Raw genomic sequence first — 16596 nt, 5'->3', positions numbered from 1 at the left:
AACTTCCCTTGACCACGTCCACTTATTCCTCCTCCTACACTAACTCCACCACCCCTCAGCCAGGACAGGCCCGTCCCTCTGCCTCTGGTGGCTCTGTCCCGAGGAGCCAGATGGTAAGCACTTGAAGAGTTCGGACAGAGGGGTCAGGAACTGTTGGACAGAGATGCAGGGTGAGCTAAAGACCTTTTTAAAAATCTAATTAATTAGAGAGGCCTTTTTTTGCCTTTAATGACGAAGAAGTCATCACTGAGGGACACAACTAGCAGGTGGCACAATCACCTAATGTTTTACATTACATTAATAATTATTTATAATATATCACCTGAGTTTAAAACAAGGATTGACCATAATGATTTTTTTTTTTTTTTAAATAGGTGATGCCTAAAGATATATAATGGTATTATAAGTATTGTTACATTTTTAAAATATAAATATTACAATATATATATATATATATATATATATATATATATATATATATATATATATATATATATATATATATATATATATATATAAAATAAACATACATATTTTTTTCATTATATAAATAATTGTATATACCACTTTAGTTTAAGATAGCTGTTGACTAATAAGATTTTTTATTAGGCAATACCTATCTATTTATTTATTTAATTTTTAAAAGGCCTACCTGTAGGTGGCTGTCTGGAGGGTAATGGTCGGGTGAAGTTGCTTTGCCCTCCACGTGGTTCACTGTAAGTCCCTCTATGATTGTATGAGTGTCAGCTGTCACTGGCATGCTCCAAGTGGATCCACGCCCACCCTCACGACGTGGGTAGTTACCTAAAACAAACAAATTATTTTAAATAATGTGTCATGGATTCTATCAGCCACATATTGAAGGAGTACAGAGTATTTATGTGCTAAGTCAAACATATATGTGTACCAGCAAGCAGAACACTCATGGGGGCTGGGGGAGTGAAGAAGCGGGTGTGACTCTGGAAGCCCTCTGGTTCCTCCAGTAAACAAGCCTCTAGTCGTTGGCTTGGCTCCTCCTCCTTTCGGTGGTCCTTTGGGAAGGGCTAGGCCTGCTGGCTGACCTACATCCTTGAATTCAGCAGCAAGGAAATCATCTACATGCATGGAAGGAGGCCGACTGCTGTTCTGCTTGCGCTGACGGAAAGTGTCATGCGGTCGAGAGAGCTGGCCAAAAGCACCAAGGCCCCGACCCCGAGGGACTGCCATGAAATGAGCTCGGTTCGCAGGCTCCACATATTCTGAATTACCACTGCAAATGAAGACAGTGATTTGTAGCTATATACATTCAAGGTAAAGTAATCTCTGACTAGAATGGTACAACACATTGTGTACCTGGACGTGATGAAGGTCTCATGTTTGTGTTTGCCCAGTCTGAAGCCTTTCTCTGTGGATCAGAGAGGAAATGGCCGAGCTGTTTCTCTTCAGAGAGCTGCAACACAAACACAAGAACATTAACCACAAATATCACACACAAAAACATTTTCATCTTTCATTTTGCTGTAAAGAATGGTAGGGATGCTCTGATAATTATTGGAGCATCCAGATTAACCAATAGACAGAAATTCTTATACTATTTTATCTAAATAAAAATAAAACACTAAAAAATAAACTAAATTATTTTAAATGCTACAAGTGAATTTAGGCCCTAATATTATAAGGTAAAGTATAATAAAATGGACATTCATTAAAAGATTGAAAAAAAAATAATATATCAATTTTCATCTTTTTTGTTTGTGGGTAAAAAAATAAAATAAAAAAATTACATTTGTTTCACATGCGTGGGGCGGCCCTGAAACGCCACTTTTAAAAGTAAAAAAAGAGTAAAAAAGAGACAAGTAAAAAAGAGAAAAAGGTCAATTTATAAAGTTGTTTTATTTTATAAAGCAACTCATTTTCAGTTATTTGTTTTTTCTACTTCTTTCCAGTCACAGAGCACTTTTATTTTTCGAGAGTTGTTTAAGTGAGAGGGCGACACAGACGGAGGGCACACACACATCACAGAACTCACAGGTTCCCCCGTACAGCAGCTCTGTCAGCATGGCTCTGATGAGTCTCAGCGAGCAGGAGGCCACTGACAGCATCATGAGTCGTTGCACTATGGGGCCCATTGGACCATGTAATCGCCATGGCAGCAGCAGGTGGACTTTAATAAACGTCTGGAGGACTTTAATAAACGTGTCCATGCCCTCTGCACTGAAGAGGGCTATGATGGCCTGGTTCCACTTCAAGTCCTTCTGTTGACCTGCAGATAGACAATGAGTCATGTCAGGACACATAAGCTAATATTTTTATTGGTAATAATCAATAGTTTTTAGCAGTCGATACCGATACTAATTGAAACTATTTGAAAGAATGCAGCAAGGCAAATATGCTACCGAACTTTTTTTTTAAATTAATTTAAATTTAACATTTTAAAATAGCTTTAAGTATTTCTCAAAACACAAATTACAGGTTTTATATTTATTTTAAATAAATACATAATAAAGAACCAAGAAATAAATTAAGCAATTTTGTAGAAAAAAAAAAAAAAAAAAAAAAAAAAAAAAAAATATATAAATATAAATATATATATATATATATATATATATATATATATATATATCTATATATATATATATATATATATATATATACAGGTCCTTCTCAAAAAATTAGCATATCATGAAAAGGTTCTCTAAACGAGCTATTAACCTAATCATCTGAATCAACTAATTAACTCTAAACACCTGCAAAAGATTCCTGAGGCTTTTAAAAACTCCCAGCCTGGTTCATTACTCAAAAACCGCAATCATGGGTAAGAGGTTAACCCAGAAGGCCATCATTGACACCCTCAAGCGAGAGGGTAAGACACAGAAAGAAATTTCTGAACGAATAGGCTGTTCCCAGAGTGCTGTATCAAGGCACCTCAGTGGGAAGTCTGTGGGAAGAAAAAAAAGTGTGGCAAAAAACGCTGCACAACGAGAAGAGGTGACCGGACCCTGAGGAAGATTGTGGAGAAGGACCGATTCCAGACCTTGGGGGACCTGCGGGAAGCAGTGGGACTGAGTCTGGAGTAGAAACATCCAGAGCCACCGTGCACAGGCGTGTGCTTTTGAACCAGAAACAGCGGCAGAAGCGCCTGACCTGGGCTACAGAGAAGCAGCACTGGACTGTTGCTCAGTGGTCCAAAGTACTTTTTTCGGATGAAAGCAAATTTTGCAGAATCTGGAGGAAGACTGGGGAGAAGGAAATGCCAAAATGCCTGAAGTCCAGTGTCAAGTACCCACAGTCAGTGATGGTCTGGGGTGCCATGTCAGCTGCTGGTGTTGGTCCACTGTTTTTTATCAAGGGCAGGGTCAATGCAGCTAGCTATCAGGAGATTTTGGAGCACTTCATGCTTCCATCTGCTGAAGAAGCTTTATGGAGATGAAGATTTCGTTTTTCAGCACGACCTGGCACCTGCTCACAAGTGCCAAAACCACTGGTAAATGGTTTAATGACCATGGTATTACTGTGCTCAATTGGCCTGCCAACTCTCCTGACCTGAACCCCATAGAGAATCTGTGGGATATTGTGAAGAGAAAGTTGAGAGACGCAAGACCCAACACTCTGGATGAGCTTAAGGCCGCTATCGAAGCATCCTGGGCCTCCATAACACCTCAGCAGTGCCACAGGCTGATTGCCTCCATGCCACGCCGCATTGAAGCAGTCATTTCTGCAAAAGGATTCCCGACCAAGTATTGAGTGCATAACTGAACATAATTATTTGAAGGTTGACTTTTTTTGTATTAAAAAACACTTTTCTTTTATTGGTTGGATGAAATATGCTAATTTTTTGAGATAGGAATTTTGGGTTTTCATGAGCTGTATGCCAAAATCATCAGTATTAAAACAATAAAAGACCTGAAATATTTCAGTTGGTGTGCAATGAATCTAAAATATATGAAAGTTTAATTTTTATCATTACATTATGGAAAATAATGAACTTTTTCACAATATGCTAATTTTTTTAGAAGGACCTGTATATATATATTTCTCTTGTAAATATTTATGTTGGATTAATTTTAACAATATAATAGGCAGTGAGAAATGTTAGGCGCATTAATACTGCAAAGCCTAGATGATAGATAGCAAAGTTAAAAAGTAAGGCTTATAGTATGTATGTATGTACCTGGCACAGTGGTTGGAGGGCAAGCAATGTGCCACAACACTCTGAGAGCAGTTACGAGACCCACCCCATCTGCTATCATCAAGTTCTCCAAATTCTGACAAAAGAAACAGCAAAAATTAGATGCAACACCATAATAATACATGATGTCTTTATAAAGGTGTGACCCAATCCTATGAAAATGACATGAGCATACAGTTTAAGTTTATTGCCACATCAGCTTCACAGGCTATTAAACGGCAAAGATTATACATTAGAAAAACAGTATAGTAGTACACAATACAAAATACAATAAAAATAAGTAAAACCTATTATAAATAAAAGTACTGCACATGAAATTCTACAAAAAATTATTTAAATTTACTTTTGAAAGAAATTGTAAAAGTTATTCTGGGTCCATCTTATAAAACAAGTCCTTAAGACTTTGTCCTGATAATAATCTCTCATGACATTAAATATTGGGCAGACCAAAAGCATGTTTCACCGTAAAGTGAGTCCTGCAATATTGACATTTTGGTGCATCTTCACCTATCAATAAATGTGTTCATCTACAGTAGTATGACCAATATGACACCTTGTATACACAACTTGGTCATGCTTGGATTTAAAAGAATAAATATATATTTTTCCTACATCTGAATTTATTTCAAAAAGTTTGTTATTTTGACATTCGTTCCATTCTGCTTGCCATACACTCATTTATCTAACACACATACTAAGTGTACACTTCACATTTGCACATAATATACCTGTACATAAAAAACTGTCTATTGTAATATACCTGCACATACAATTGTCCATTTGTATAATGTTATTCCTTATTTACATGTTCTGTTTTTTTTTATTTTATTATCTGTGTTTTTGTTTTGTCGCTGTCATTCTGTTGCACTGCGGAAGCTTCTGTCATGAAAACAAATTCCTTGTAAGTGTAAACATACCTGGCAATAAAGCTCATTCTGATTCTGATTTCTCCAATATGTATCTGTTGATTACTGGCTTCACATCAGAAGGCGAGATTTGGCATTCATTTACATTATCTGTAAGAGCTTGTTTTGCAGCCATGTCAGCTTGTTTGTTTTCAATAATTCCACTATGTCCTGGAATCCAGCAGAAAACAATATCATAATTGAGTCTCCGTAACAGATTTGCTTTGATGAATATGTCAACAATTATTGGATGATTTGTTTTCAAAGACTCCAGTGCTTGCAAACAGGATTTTGAGTCAGTGAACACTAGGAAGTTTCTTTCTACTGCATTTTCAGTATGATCCAGAGCAAGTAATAGCGCTTCTGCTGTAAAGATGGAACAGTAGTCTGGGATACAAAAGCCATAATGTTGATGGCCACTTACTATTGCTGCAGATACATGGTTATCCATTTTTGATCCATCAGTGTATATAGGATTATGTCAAAAACACGATGGCTTTTTATTTTTATTTTTGTTTCTCTATATATATATATATATATATATATATATATAATCTGAAGTGTGAATCCTCCCCCGAGAGAGTGTGACCACCCCCTCACACGCTCTGTATGTATGTAGTTACGTTGTTTATACATTATCTGAAGTGTGAATCCTCCCCCATATATAACTACTCCATACTCCAAGGTGGAAATGGACAAAGGAGATTCCGGTTTAGGAGGTCAAGATTTTTATGGCCTAATTTTCTATATGTAGTCTGATGTGCATTCCAAAGCAGTTTTGCCAAATCCACGGTTTTCCCAGGGAATTGGGCTACTTTAACACTGTTGCCGTGGGTTGTTTTTCATGTGCGTGGGTTTAAGCGAACCCAATAACATGATATTTAGCCCCTAAAATGCTAATTTTACCAGGGGAACCCCACCAACAACTTGTATTTAACCCCACCCGAATGTGATTTTTACCAGAGGATCCCCCCTCGAAATGTGATTGGGCTAGTTTTGGGCTAGTTTTTAGTAGCAATTGGGCGGGTTTTGTTGTGAAAACCTGGCAACCCTGTTCCAAAGGGTCTAATATAGCTAGGTCTGGCTTCATATTGACGCATACATTGTGGGGAAAAGATGGAATTATAAACTGGATTGTGTAAATTTGCATATTGAAGTAATAATTTCAAGCATCTGAACTGAAGAGAGGTTTCATTTGCTTCTGTGTATAGGCTTTGTACTGGAGAGGTCCTGAAAGTGCCTAAGGCAAGTCTCAATCCTAGGCATTTGAGCATATGAGTGTTTTGTTTTATAGCTAACTGTAAGAGATCATCAAAGTGGGTTCTTATTCTTGCTGAAACTTGAACCATCAGTGTTCTAATGTCTTGATCAATGCCTAACACAAAAGGCATACATGTTGTAACTTATCCTCTGTAATCTTAAACCCTCTAAAATGTGGTTATGTGGTTGATAACCTCACCTGCTTTATGCAGTCAATAAGCGTAGGAATGCCACTGATATCAAAATGCAATTTTTCAAGTGGCTCCAACCACTTAGACAGCTCTGAAAAACACATTTAATCATAGAGGTCAGATGTGAAAGCACTTACATTTACAAAAATTATAAAATGGCTTTTAAGGCCTTGGGAAAAAAACTTGCTTCTTAATAGATCATAGGACTGGTGGTTTGGCTGAGATTGAAGTGTTTGGTGGGCTGCAAAAGAATAGTAGGCTAACCTTGAAGCTTGACATTGTTTTCATCAGCTTTGCAAACATTAAGTAATGGAGCAGCATAGTGCTCCATCATCCGGAGATCACCTGACGTCTGAATCACCAGCAGTACAAGCATACAGGCATAGTTATATGTAACAGACTTCCTTGCTTTTCCTTCCCTGTAAGAGAGAGTGAGAGCAAGTCCGAAAGAGAACGAGAGAGAGAGAACAAATCATTTAAGAAGATTTAGTACATTTAAATGAAAATGACTATGGAGTGCCTCAGGGTTCTATATTTGGCCAATTTGCATTTACTAACATCCTATCTACATGGTGTAAAGAAACATTCGACACAAATTCTATCATATTCTTATTTGTCATTAAATAGATTGTCAAAATATACTCTCTGATAGATCAGACATTTTTAAAATCCTGTTTATGTACAACAGGTGTATTAGCATATTCTCACCCTTGGCCCTTTTTGGCATGGAACTCTACCAGGTTGACCAGACAACTGAGGTTATTATCCAAGCTAAAAGCATGCGCGACAGCATTTCGGCCTGTGCTGCTAAGGTTAATGAGATACAGGCTGTGAAGGGTTGCCAAAACATCTGGATTATCGGCATCTTCAAGCTCTGCCCCGTTCAGCTCAGCAACACCCTGGTGTGCATGTAGAGTCTGCATAAGCCACACACAAAAACCATTGTATATCGAACCCTCTCCACTGGCAGCAGTATCTTCACCCTCACCCTCTGAAAGGGGCATCAGTGGAGCCAAGTGAGAGGGTGGAGTGGAGTCAGGTGAGTAAGGGGTGTGACGAGACGAAGCAGCAAATTGGTGGTTTCGGGTTGGCTAATAAGGAAGAGGAGACCCTGCTGAGACTGTGACAGGTAACGCATCAGTTCTCTGACAGCCTGCAGGACTCCGATGTTGGCACATGTAGCCGGATACAACAGAACAACTGCCAGGGATTCCAGAAGGTGACAAGCATGCATGTAACTGTAAAAAAAATAATTTAAAAAATTGCAATAATTAAAGAGATGCTAAATATCTGAAAAAAAAAGGGTAAATAATATAGTTGAGTCCCCCACACTAACAACTGATACATTAAAAAATATTCCATTTAAACTAAATATGAATTAATATTGATCATAAATAATAGGAACAACTAATTTTCATCACAAATAATCAAGGCATCAGTTTTGTAGCCATAATGTCCTGACCTGTACAATGTTGGATAGGGATCATCACGTTCTGGTGGCCCAGTGATCCGGGCACTTGTGGGAAAAGCTGTCCCAGGAGGCTGTACCATACAGTCAGGTGCTGTCTCCAACAGGTGGAGCACTTCCTCCAGGAGACCTTGCAGCCTTTCCAGGTCACCTTCTGACAAAGAGGCAGATTCCAGCAAAGTATCAATGTCCACTGGGCTTTCCCGCTCTAACTCCTGGGTTTCCCTCTCTCTCTCATTACCTTCCCTTTCAGTGCTTTCTCTTTCTCTCTCGCTACCCTCTCGCTCACCAACCTCCTCCACTGTGGGATGGCGTTCAGCCCAAATGCTTGCTGTCCTCTGCAGGTCAGTCAAAAAGTCATAAAAATTATGCTGTCGAGGGAGCGCAGCACGTTAAGTTTCAGAGTGAATGAAACGTGTTCTGCAAACAGCAAGCCTAGGAGGCTGCCAACAATCCCCAGCAGATTCTGCACAGCCTGGGCACCACAGTCGGCCAAGGCAGAGGCCAGTTTGGTTCCAGCTTTGAGCTGGCTTAAGTTCAGTGCTATGGGCTGTGCCAGGGCAAAGTCCAAATTAAGAGCTTCACAGCTTCAGTCAACCAGCTGCTTCAACTTCTCACTAAGCCCATGAGGGTCCTTAATAGAAAGGAACCTCATCCCTTTTAGTAGAAAGGCAGGGATTTCCTCTAATGCAATTACCCAGCCTGTCCCTCTCCCCAGGCCTCCAGCAGTTTTGAGAGTTTAGCTGCAGACTCCGCCCACACCGACCTTGAGTCCTGGAAGTCTACCATTTTAAGGTATTTTAGCTCCGCCTCATAGCATGTGATGTGAGGAGGTGTGGAGTGCTGGAGGGGTCGGAGTTCACGCTCGTATGATTCATACTGAACGGTCGGTAGTGATGCAAGATCCTCAGGTGTATAGTCCAGGTCAAAGACAGGCAGCTTGAAAGCCCCACTCTTCAAATCCTCCTCATCACTGGATATCTGCTCATATACATCATCACCTGCATATAAAAACAGAACACTTCACACACAGAAAACAAAACATCTAATACATTGTTACTGACTCAGCAGATCTAGCAAGTTCAGTCTTGACCTCAACCTCTGTTGAAATGTTTAATTAAGTTGGGCGTCTTAGCAAATCAGAGTTTTTATCACACACACACATTTTATATATATATATATATATATATATATATATATATATATATATATATATACAAATAAAATAAGTAAATAATAAATAAATAATCCCCACCCAGAGCACCTGGTTTATTCACCCTCACAGCACTACAACTACTCACCTTCTCCCTCTTCATCCATCACTTCATCACCCACTTCATCATCTTCATCCCCCTCACTTCCCTCAGACTGCACATCCTCATCCTCCTCATCATCATCATTATCGGCCAGACCCTCGTCGTTCTCCTGCTTTGCGTCAGAGTAATTTTCTTCAGCAGGAAGAGACCCTCGCTCAGGTGATCGCCCAGGTAATCATCACCTTGTTCTGTGTTCTCCACCTTTACTAGACCTAAAGCACAAACAATACAGTGAAGGTCAGTGCTTAGAACTACTTTTTCAGTTTAAGAAATACAATAATATATTTAATAATAATAATAATAATAATAATAATAATAATTATAATAATAATACATGATGCTAAATAATATATAGTTGAGTCCACATTGAAAAAATTGAATTATTTAAACCTGGAAATATTGTGAGAAAAAGAAATATTGTGACATGAATGAAGATATAAGATTCTCTGAAAATTAAAATTTTTAATTTCTCTCAACATTATTATGCTAATAATATTTGAATATATGTTTTTTTAATTAAATAAGGAAAACTCAAGAAGTTCACTCTTGATCACTCCCATATATCACACTTAATCTTTTCCACACAGACATACATTGACCAGGTGCAGGTAGTGCCTCCTCCTCATCATCGTCTGGAGGTGGTGGTCCTGGTGGGGTCCGTGGACCTCTGGGCTGTTGTCTGGGTGGGCTGCCGTTAAACAGTTCTTCATTCTCCCACTCTGCAATAGATTGACATATTTAATGTTTCACATAATGACATAACATTATATATCTGTGTATATAATGTTTGTGCTGACCAGGCTTAATGATCTTCTTGGATCCCAGCGGCTGCTGTTGGGGCAGAGGGGGAGGAGGAGGTGGCGGAGAGCCCCGCTCGTGGCTGTGGGTGAGCTCGGCTGTGCCATACACTGCCAACGTCAGGCATGTGTACCATCCACGCAGGACCAACCCATCTGTGGTTATTAAAAAAACACGAAGACAAAATGAAAATTAGGACATGGCCTGAAACTCTAAAAGAGAGGAGCAAAAAACTCACTCAGTCCAAAACAAATGAAGGCTGATTTGTTTACAAGTCACGTGAGTGCAGGAGCTGACAGCTTAAGTCATTGCAGAGGCATGTGCAAATACAACGTGGATTTGGGAAAATGCTTTTCAAGTATTCATAGAGCTGAGGAAAGCTGCTGTAAGCAGTTTTGGAGAAACCACAAACATATTGGTGCACATGTGTGAGCTTTACACGGAAATATGATGCTGGGCTGAAACAAGGGGGTCTCTTACCTTCCCATTAGGCCTGAAGATGATTGATTTGTTCTCATCGTACTCGAGGCTAATGTGAAACAAACACCAACATCAGTGATTTAAACAATCAAAAGAGTACATGTATCTATTCAGCTACAGTTTTGTGAGACAGCGTCTCACAAAATTATTTCTCGTTGAGCCTGTCCAACACAGGTGTGCATCCATGTGTGTGTGTATGTGTGAGTTTATTTAGTACCTGCCAAGCCTGTCAAACACCGGGACATTGGGTTTGGACACATTGTTGAAGAACAGGTCCAACTGGAATGTGTGAGGGGCCGTTTCCCTGAAGATACACAGGAAGGGGCATTGTAACCGTCAAAACTCAAACCTGAAACCCCTATTTGCCATCAGCAGCCACTTTTGGTCTAATCAAACTTCCTGTAAATCGGTTAGCCTGCAGGAATCATTTTAAAGGGGTGGTTGACTGGTTTTATTCAAGGCTTGATTGTGTTTATGGGGTGCAGTCTAGCATGTGTTCATGCTTCGTTTTTTTAAAAAACACATTATTTTTCACATAATTTACCTTTATTCCACACCAATCTGTCCCTTCTCTGACAAAAGGCTCGATTATTTCCTGTTATTATGAAGCCCCTCCCTCAGAAATACGCGATGGGCTGAGATTGGTCAGCTGGCTCAGTGTGTTGTGATTCGCTAAACCACCTCTAGAGCGTGTCTGAACATCCCGCTCCTCAAGCTCAGAATGTGCTCCGGTTGTTTTTTAAACAATGACATCCTCTATATTGCTTATCAATTTTAAGAACCGCAGCTTTAGAACATTGCTTTTGAAAATTGTGAATCCATAAGAATCGTTAGAAGACAGAATCGTAATTCATATATGAACAGATTTTTTACGTGCACTCCTAGTTTTCTCTTCCTCTTCTCTAAAGCAGCACAACATGGCCTCGCCCCCTTTGTTGCGTGTTCCCGGGGGCGGGGTTTATCTGGGTTTGTGACGTATCGGAGCTGGGAAGAAGTTTTTTGTATTGGATTGTAGTTTGGTTTTATTGGCTTTTAGGTGGTTTTGTTTTAATTGAGGTTATATCCGTTTGCATTGAACTTTCAGCAAAGCAACTTTGCAGATATTGTTTATGCTCAAAAAGCAACATTAACTAACTAACTAACATTAAAAAAAGTGAAATCGGAATCAACCACCCCTTTAAATATCCCTCTTTTTCAGTACAGATTTGTTGTTACATATTCAACATGATCCTTTTAAAAGGTTAGAATGAAAAATAGTTTTATATAGCCTGCCCTATAAAAACAAACTTCCCTTTTCTCTCATTGTTCTCTTAACAGGTATGGAGACAAGAAGGATGAGGGATGAGATCATGGGAAAAGCTGAGAGTGGTCAGAGAATAGGGGGTGTGGTGGATCTGTTTTTAAAGAAGGAACAAAAGCGACCACAGAAACCTTTCCCAATTTCCTCAAATGTCCTCCAGCCACTTCACTTCTGAGGCACCACAGTATTATGATGTCCTATTGTGCACTACAGTAGCACTATGACAGTTTGTACACATTGTAAACATGGTAGAAGCGCTGTTAACTGTCATAAAATGTGTAGTGAAAATTAGGGCTACGCAAAATGGCATCTTTTCAAGACTGTTTAATCAGTGGGTAGTCTGAATGTGATATATACACTACAGTTTGAAAAGTTTTTTTGTTTGAAAGAAATTAATACTTTACACAGCAAGGATGCATTAAATTGTTCAAAAGTGACAGTGAAGACATTTATAATGTTATGAAAGATTTTTAACTCTAATTAATTCTGAAAACAGCATGTCAGCATTCAAAAAATCCTTTCGGGAAGACTCTAAATTCGCCATATTGGCACTAAAAAATATAAACTGCTATAAATAAAAAGCCGCTTTCTCTAAATGACTAGATGGTTGTTGGATGACCAGTGAACCATCCTAGCCATGTAATGTGGATGGCACATACCAATAAGTAGTGCCTATGTAGAGGGATACAGTAGTAGTTGTGTGATTCTTTAGAGACCATTTGATTTCTCGCTGTACTTTTAGACAAGACACTGAGTGTGTGTGTGTGTGTGTGTGTGTGAGTGTTTTCTCACCCAAATGCTCTGCTGTCAGGCAAGTTGCTGTGTGCTTTGATGCCAGGGGGAATGACTCGCACTTCTGTGATCAAGACACCGTAAGGAAACCGCACGACATCCACATTTGTCAACTTGTAAGAAGACAGACACAGAAAAATGTTATGAAGCTTACTTATCAAGACAAGGATAAATGTTATCACAGACAGACTGATACAAGGGCCAGATTTCTCATACACACACCCTGCCTGAGCAGCCAACCAGAAAAACAGTCCGGCGTATTCATCTGTTAAAGTCTTGGAATTAAGATTCTTATGGTTCAAGGTATTTGGAAACACAAAAGCATTCTCAGAAGTTCTTTTTGAAGCTAAAAATGGTTGAACAGTGTATACAGTCCTTTCCTCAACAAACTGTCATAGGGCAACAGGCCTGTCCAACCTGTTTCTACATAACTGTTGGAATACACTGGTGGGGTGGCAGATCACTGCAACAATACAAAAGCACTCATCAACCACATACATACATACACACCCTAACAAGACAAATTCCAGGACAAGAGATCTGTTTCCAGCCTTTACTAACAGGATACCATGTAAAACACTGGAATGAGGATAAATGCATGTGAAGAGATTCTCAAATAAAAAAAAAAATTAAAAAACATGCACAAATCATAGTTGCCTCTCAATCTAAGATCCCAGTATTAAAAAAACAGCACTGAATCAAAGATTTTTATGCCTTGTGGTACTCTTTATTTTCAAATTCGTGAGTGATTGATTTGTTAGCAATCTGAAAAAAGATACCTTATTCCGGCCTAGGATCAGGCTGTTTGATTTGTTTTAAATATGAATTTGTTTTATTTCTCTGAAATTTAAAATGTACTATGATAAAATAGTTGTGAGGTCATACTCTCTGTGAAAATGCTATTATTTTCAGAGGAGTATAACTCTAGGGAGTAATTTAAGATTATTTTAATCTATGCCAAGTAATCAGTTAAGTACTAAAAAATTAGCTTTTTATTGTTACTCAATTCTATTTTCCAATTTTGTAAGCTTATGAGGCTCTATCTCTCATACATTGAGAATATTTACTTAGATGAATGCACTGAATGGATGTGCTGTCAACATTTAGTCATGATTACAAGTTTCCACTTGCTCTTGGGGTACATTTCTGGAAGATATGAGGATCAGACAACTCTCAACAAATAAAGATGATAAATAAAAAGTGATTGATCATGAAAAGCACAGCAGAAACAATCAGGCTGACTAAGAAATGACATTTAGCATTACATCACATGCTCATCAATGGATCCTCTGTAGTACCATCTCCAGTTGTCCTCTTAAATCACAATTTAAAACTATTTTCACTTGTAAATGGTGCTTGATCAATGCATATTTCTCTCCAGATTCAGAATAGACAACCTTTTCACTGAAGAAAGTAATATTATAGATGGATGACTTGAATTTTAGCTGGAAGCAACAATTTGATTAATCTGTTAATTAACATGCTGCTTTTCACTTAACTGGAGTCGTCTGAATTTCTTGTGGATTATTGTGATTTATCAACTTTTTGAACTCTCATTCTGACGGCACCCATTCACTGTATAGAGCAGGGGTGTCAAACTCAATTCCTGGAGGGCCATAGCCCTGCAGAGTTTTGTTCCAACCCTGCCCCAACACACATACCTTGTAGTTTTCAAATAAGCCTGAAGGAGTTGATTAGTTTGATAAGATGAGTTTAATTAGGATTGAATCTAAACTCTGCAGGGCTCCGGCCCTCCAGGAATTGAGAATGGAGGATCCACTGGCGTGCAAGTGACACAATGCTAAATTTCTTCAAATCTGATCCAGTAAAGAAAAAAACTCATCTACATCATGGATGGCTTGAAGGTGAATGTGCAAATTTTAATTTTTACATGAACTGTGTCTTCATCAGTACAGAATTTACAGAATTACAGAACAACAAAACGTTCAAACATCCAAGCTGTTAAATAAGAGCTCTAGATAAACGATACCCCCAGCTCCACACACTTTAACCCCTGGCTACCTCTGTAAAGGTCTATAGATAACAGACAGATCAACCTGTTAACATGCACATGCGTATGGAGATTAAAATATGACAAAACTATTTGAATTTGAATTCTGTAAATTTAAATTATCAACAAGTGTCATTTAACAAAACTGTTAATGCGAGGAACAGGATTGAGAACCGGTGCTTAAGAACATTGGTTTTGAAAATTGTGAATCCATAAGAATCGTTAGAAGACAGAATCGCGATTCATATATGAACAGATTTTTACGTGCACCCCTAGTTTTCTCTTCCTCTTCTCTAAAGCAGCACAACATGGCCTCGCCCCCTTCTTTACATGTTCCCGGGGGCGGGGTTTATCTGGGTTCATGACGTTACGAACCTGGGAAGAAGCTCATAGTACTTCCTTACCAGCCGTTTTTGTCAGTAGCCCCTCACTGCAGAACACAAGATCCAGAAGGCGTGGTTGGATCCACATCTAGGGGGTGGAGACGGGTAGGTTTAGGGGTGGAGAAGCGTGGGTTTAGGGATCAGGGGGTGGAGACGGGTAGGTTTAGGTATATGTAAGGTGGGAGGAGTTGGATCTGGATCCAGCCACGCCCCCTGGATCTTGTGTTCTGCAGTGAGGACCATCTCGTTTTTGCAGGCATTAAACGGCCAGAATTTTAAAAGACGATATCTCCGTTTGCATTGAACTTTCAGCGCTGCAACTTTGCAGATATTGTTTATCCTCAAACAGCAACATTACACACTAACTAACGATAAAAAAGTGAAATCGTACTCAACCACCCCTTTAACTCATGGGAACATGGTAATATATCATGGCCATGAGATCCTGTGTTGAGGTAACAACATCCTTATGTCTTGGCCACAAGTTTAATGTGTAAACAAACCTGCGTGACCATAGCAACCTGTGATTATCAGAGACAGATTTATTAATATTTTATTTTGAATTAAGAAATTATTATAGAAATCGTTACATTGTTAAATTATTATATTAACCATAGGCCTAGGCTACTAGACTATATCGTGCGCAATGTAGACAGCATTCGAATGAAGTTAATCATGAATAAATGTTACATAAAGTATACAAAATAAAATATTCAGTTTTGTTAAATGACACTTGTCTATAATTCAAATTTACAGAATTCTGCCATATTTTAAGCTCCATACTTGCGGTGCTGTCACAAAAACATGAACCATGAGCTCCTCTGAGCACTGGAGGCGTAACTGAACGAGCACTGGCTGATACGATTACTTCAATATATGAACATGTTATTGTCAATAAATAAACGGTTTATCACAGGACATTCTGCTTGTTAATAGCAACTACAAATATGCTGTCAATAACAACTGTTTGCTTACACGTAACGCTAATACAATACCGTCAAGTTTGCTCTGCCATACAACATCAATAGTAGGTTAAAAATTGTTTAAAATGAAGATTAAAGGGTGTCAATCTGAAATGTGAATACTATCTTTAATGAATTGAATGTGTATGAAATACTGTGGCAATTAGCAAGCTAACTAACTGTTCACATGCAGCGCTCAGTGTGTTATTACAATGATAACTTTAAGAAGGAGGGGAAATATTTTGTCTGTTAGACTTTAGTCTCTGCAACATGCGGTTAAAAGACACGGGTGAAGATGGAAAACTTCGCAAGCTTACCTCTGCACTTTGATGCTTGAAAGTATCTAAAAAGAGCAGCTCCATTGCAGAATCCCCCGCCATCTTCCTTAGTCACGTTAGAACTTCCGGTAAAGGAAACACTTCCGGAGTTGATATGAAACTGATATTCATATCTTTCTATCTTCTGGGATTGTACTCACACACAGCTTTTTTTGATTGAATTTTCTAATCGCAATGTGCGCTCTGTTTTTTTAATGTAGGCTACTCTTCGGCTTCTTTAATAC

At 38.7% G+C, this 16596-nt stretch overlaps 1 pseudogene; it reads right to left on the bottom strand.

Annotated features, from left to right (window-relative positions):
- Positions 1-55: 55 nt before the first annotated feature.
- On the bottom strand, positions 56-16487 carry LOC109077100 (annotated as a pseudogene).
- Between the last annotated feature and the right edge of the window lie 109 nt (positions 16488-16596).

This window comes from Cyprinus carpio, chromosome A16, assembly GCF_018340385.1.
Source record: "Cyprinus carpio isolate SPL01 chromosome A16, ASM1834038v1, whole genome shotgun sequence".
NCBI classification, from domain to species: domain Eukaryota; kingdom Metazoa; phylum Chordata; class Actinopteri; order Cypriniformes; family Cyprinidae; genus Cyprinus; species Cyprinus carpio.
This window is presented reverse-complemented; position numbering and strand designations above follow the sequence as displayed.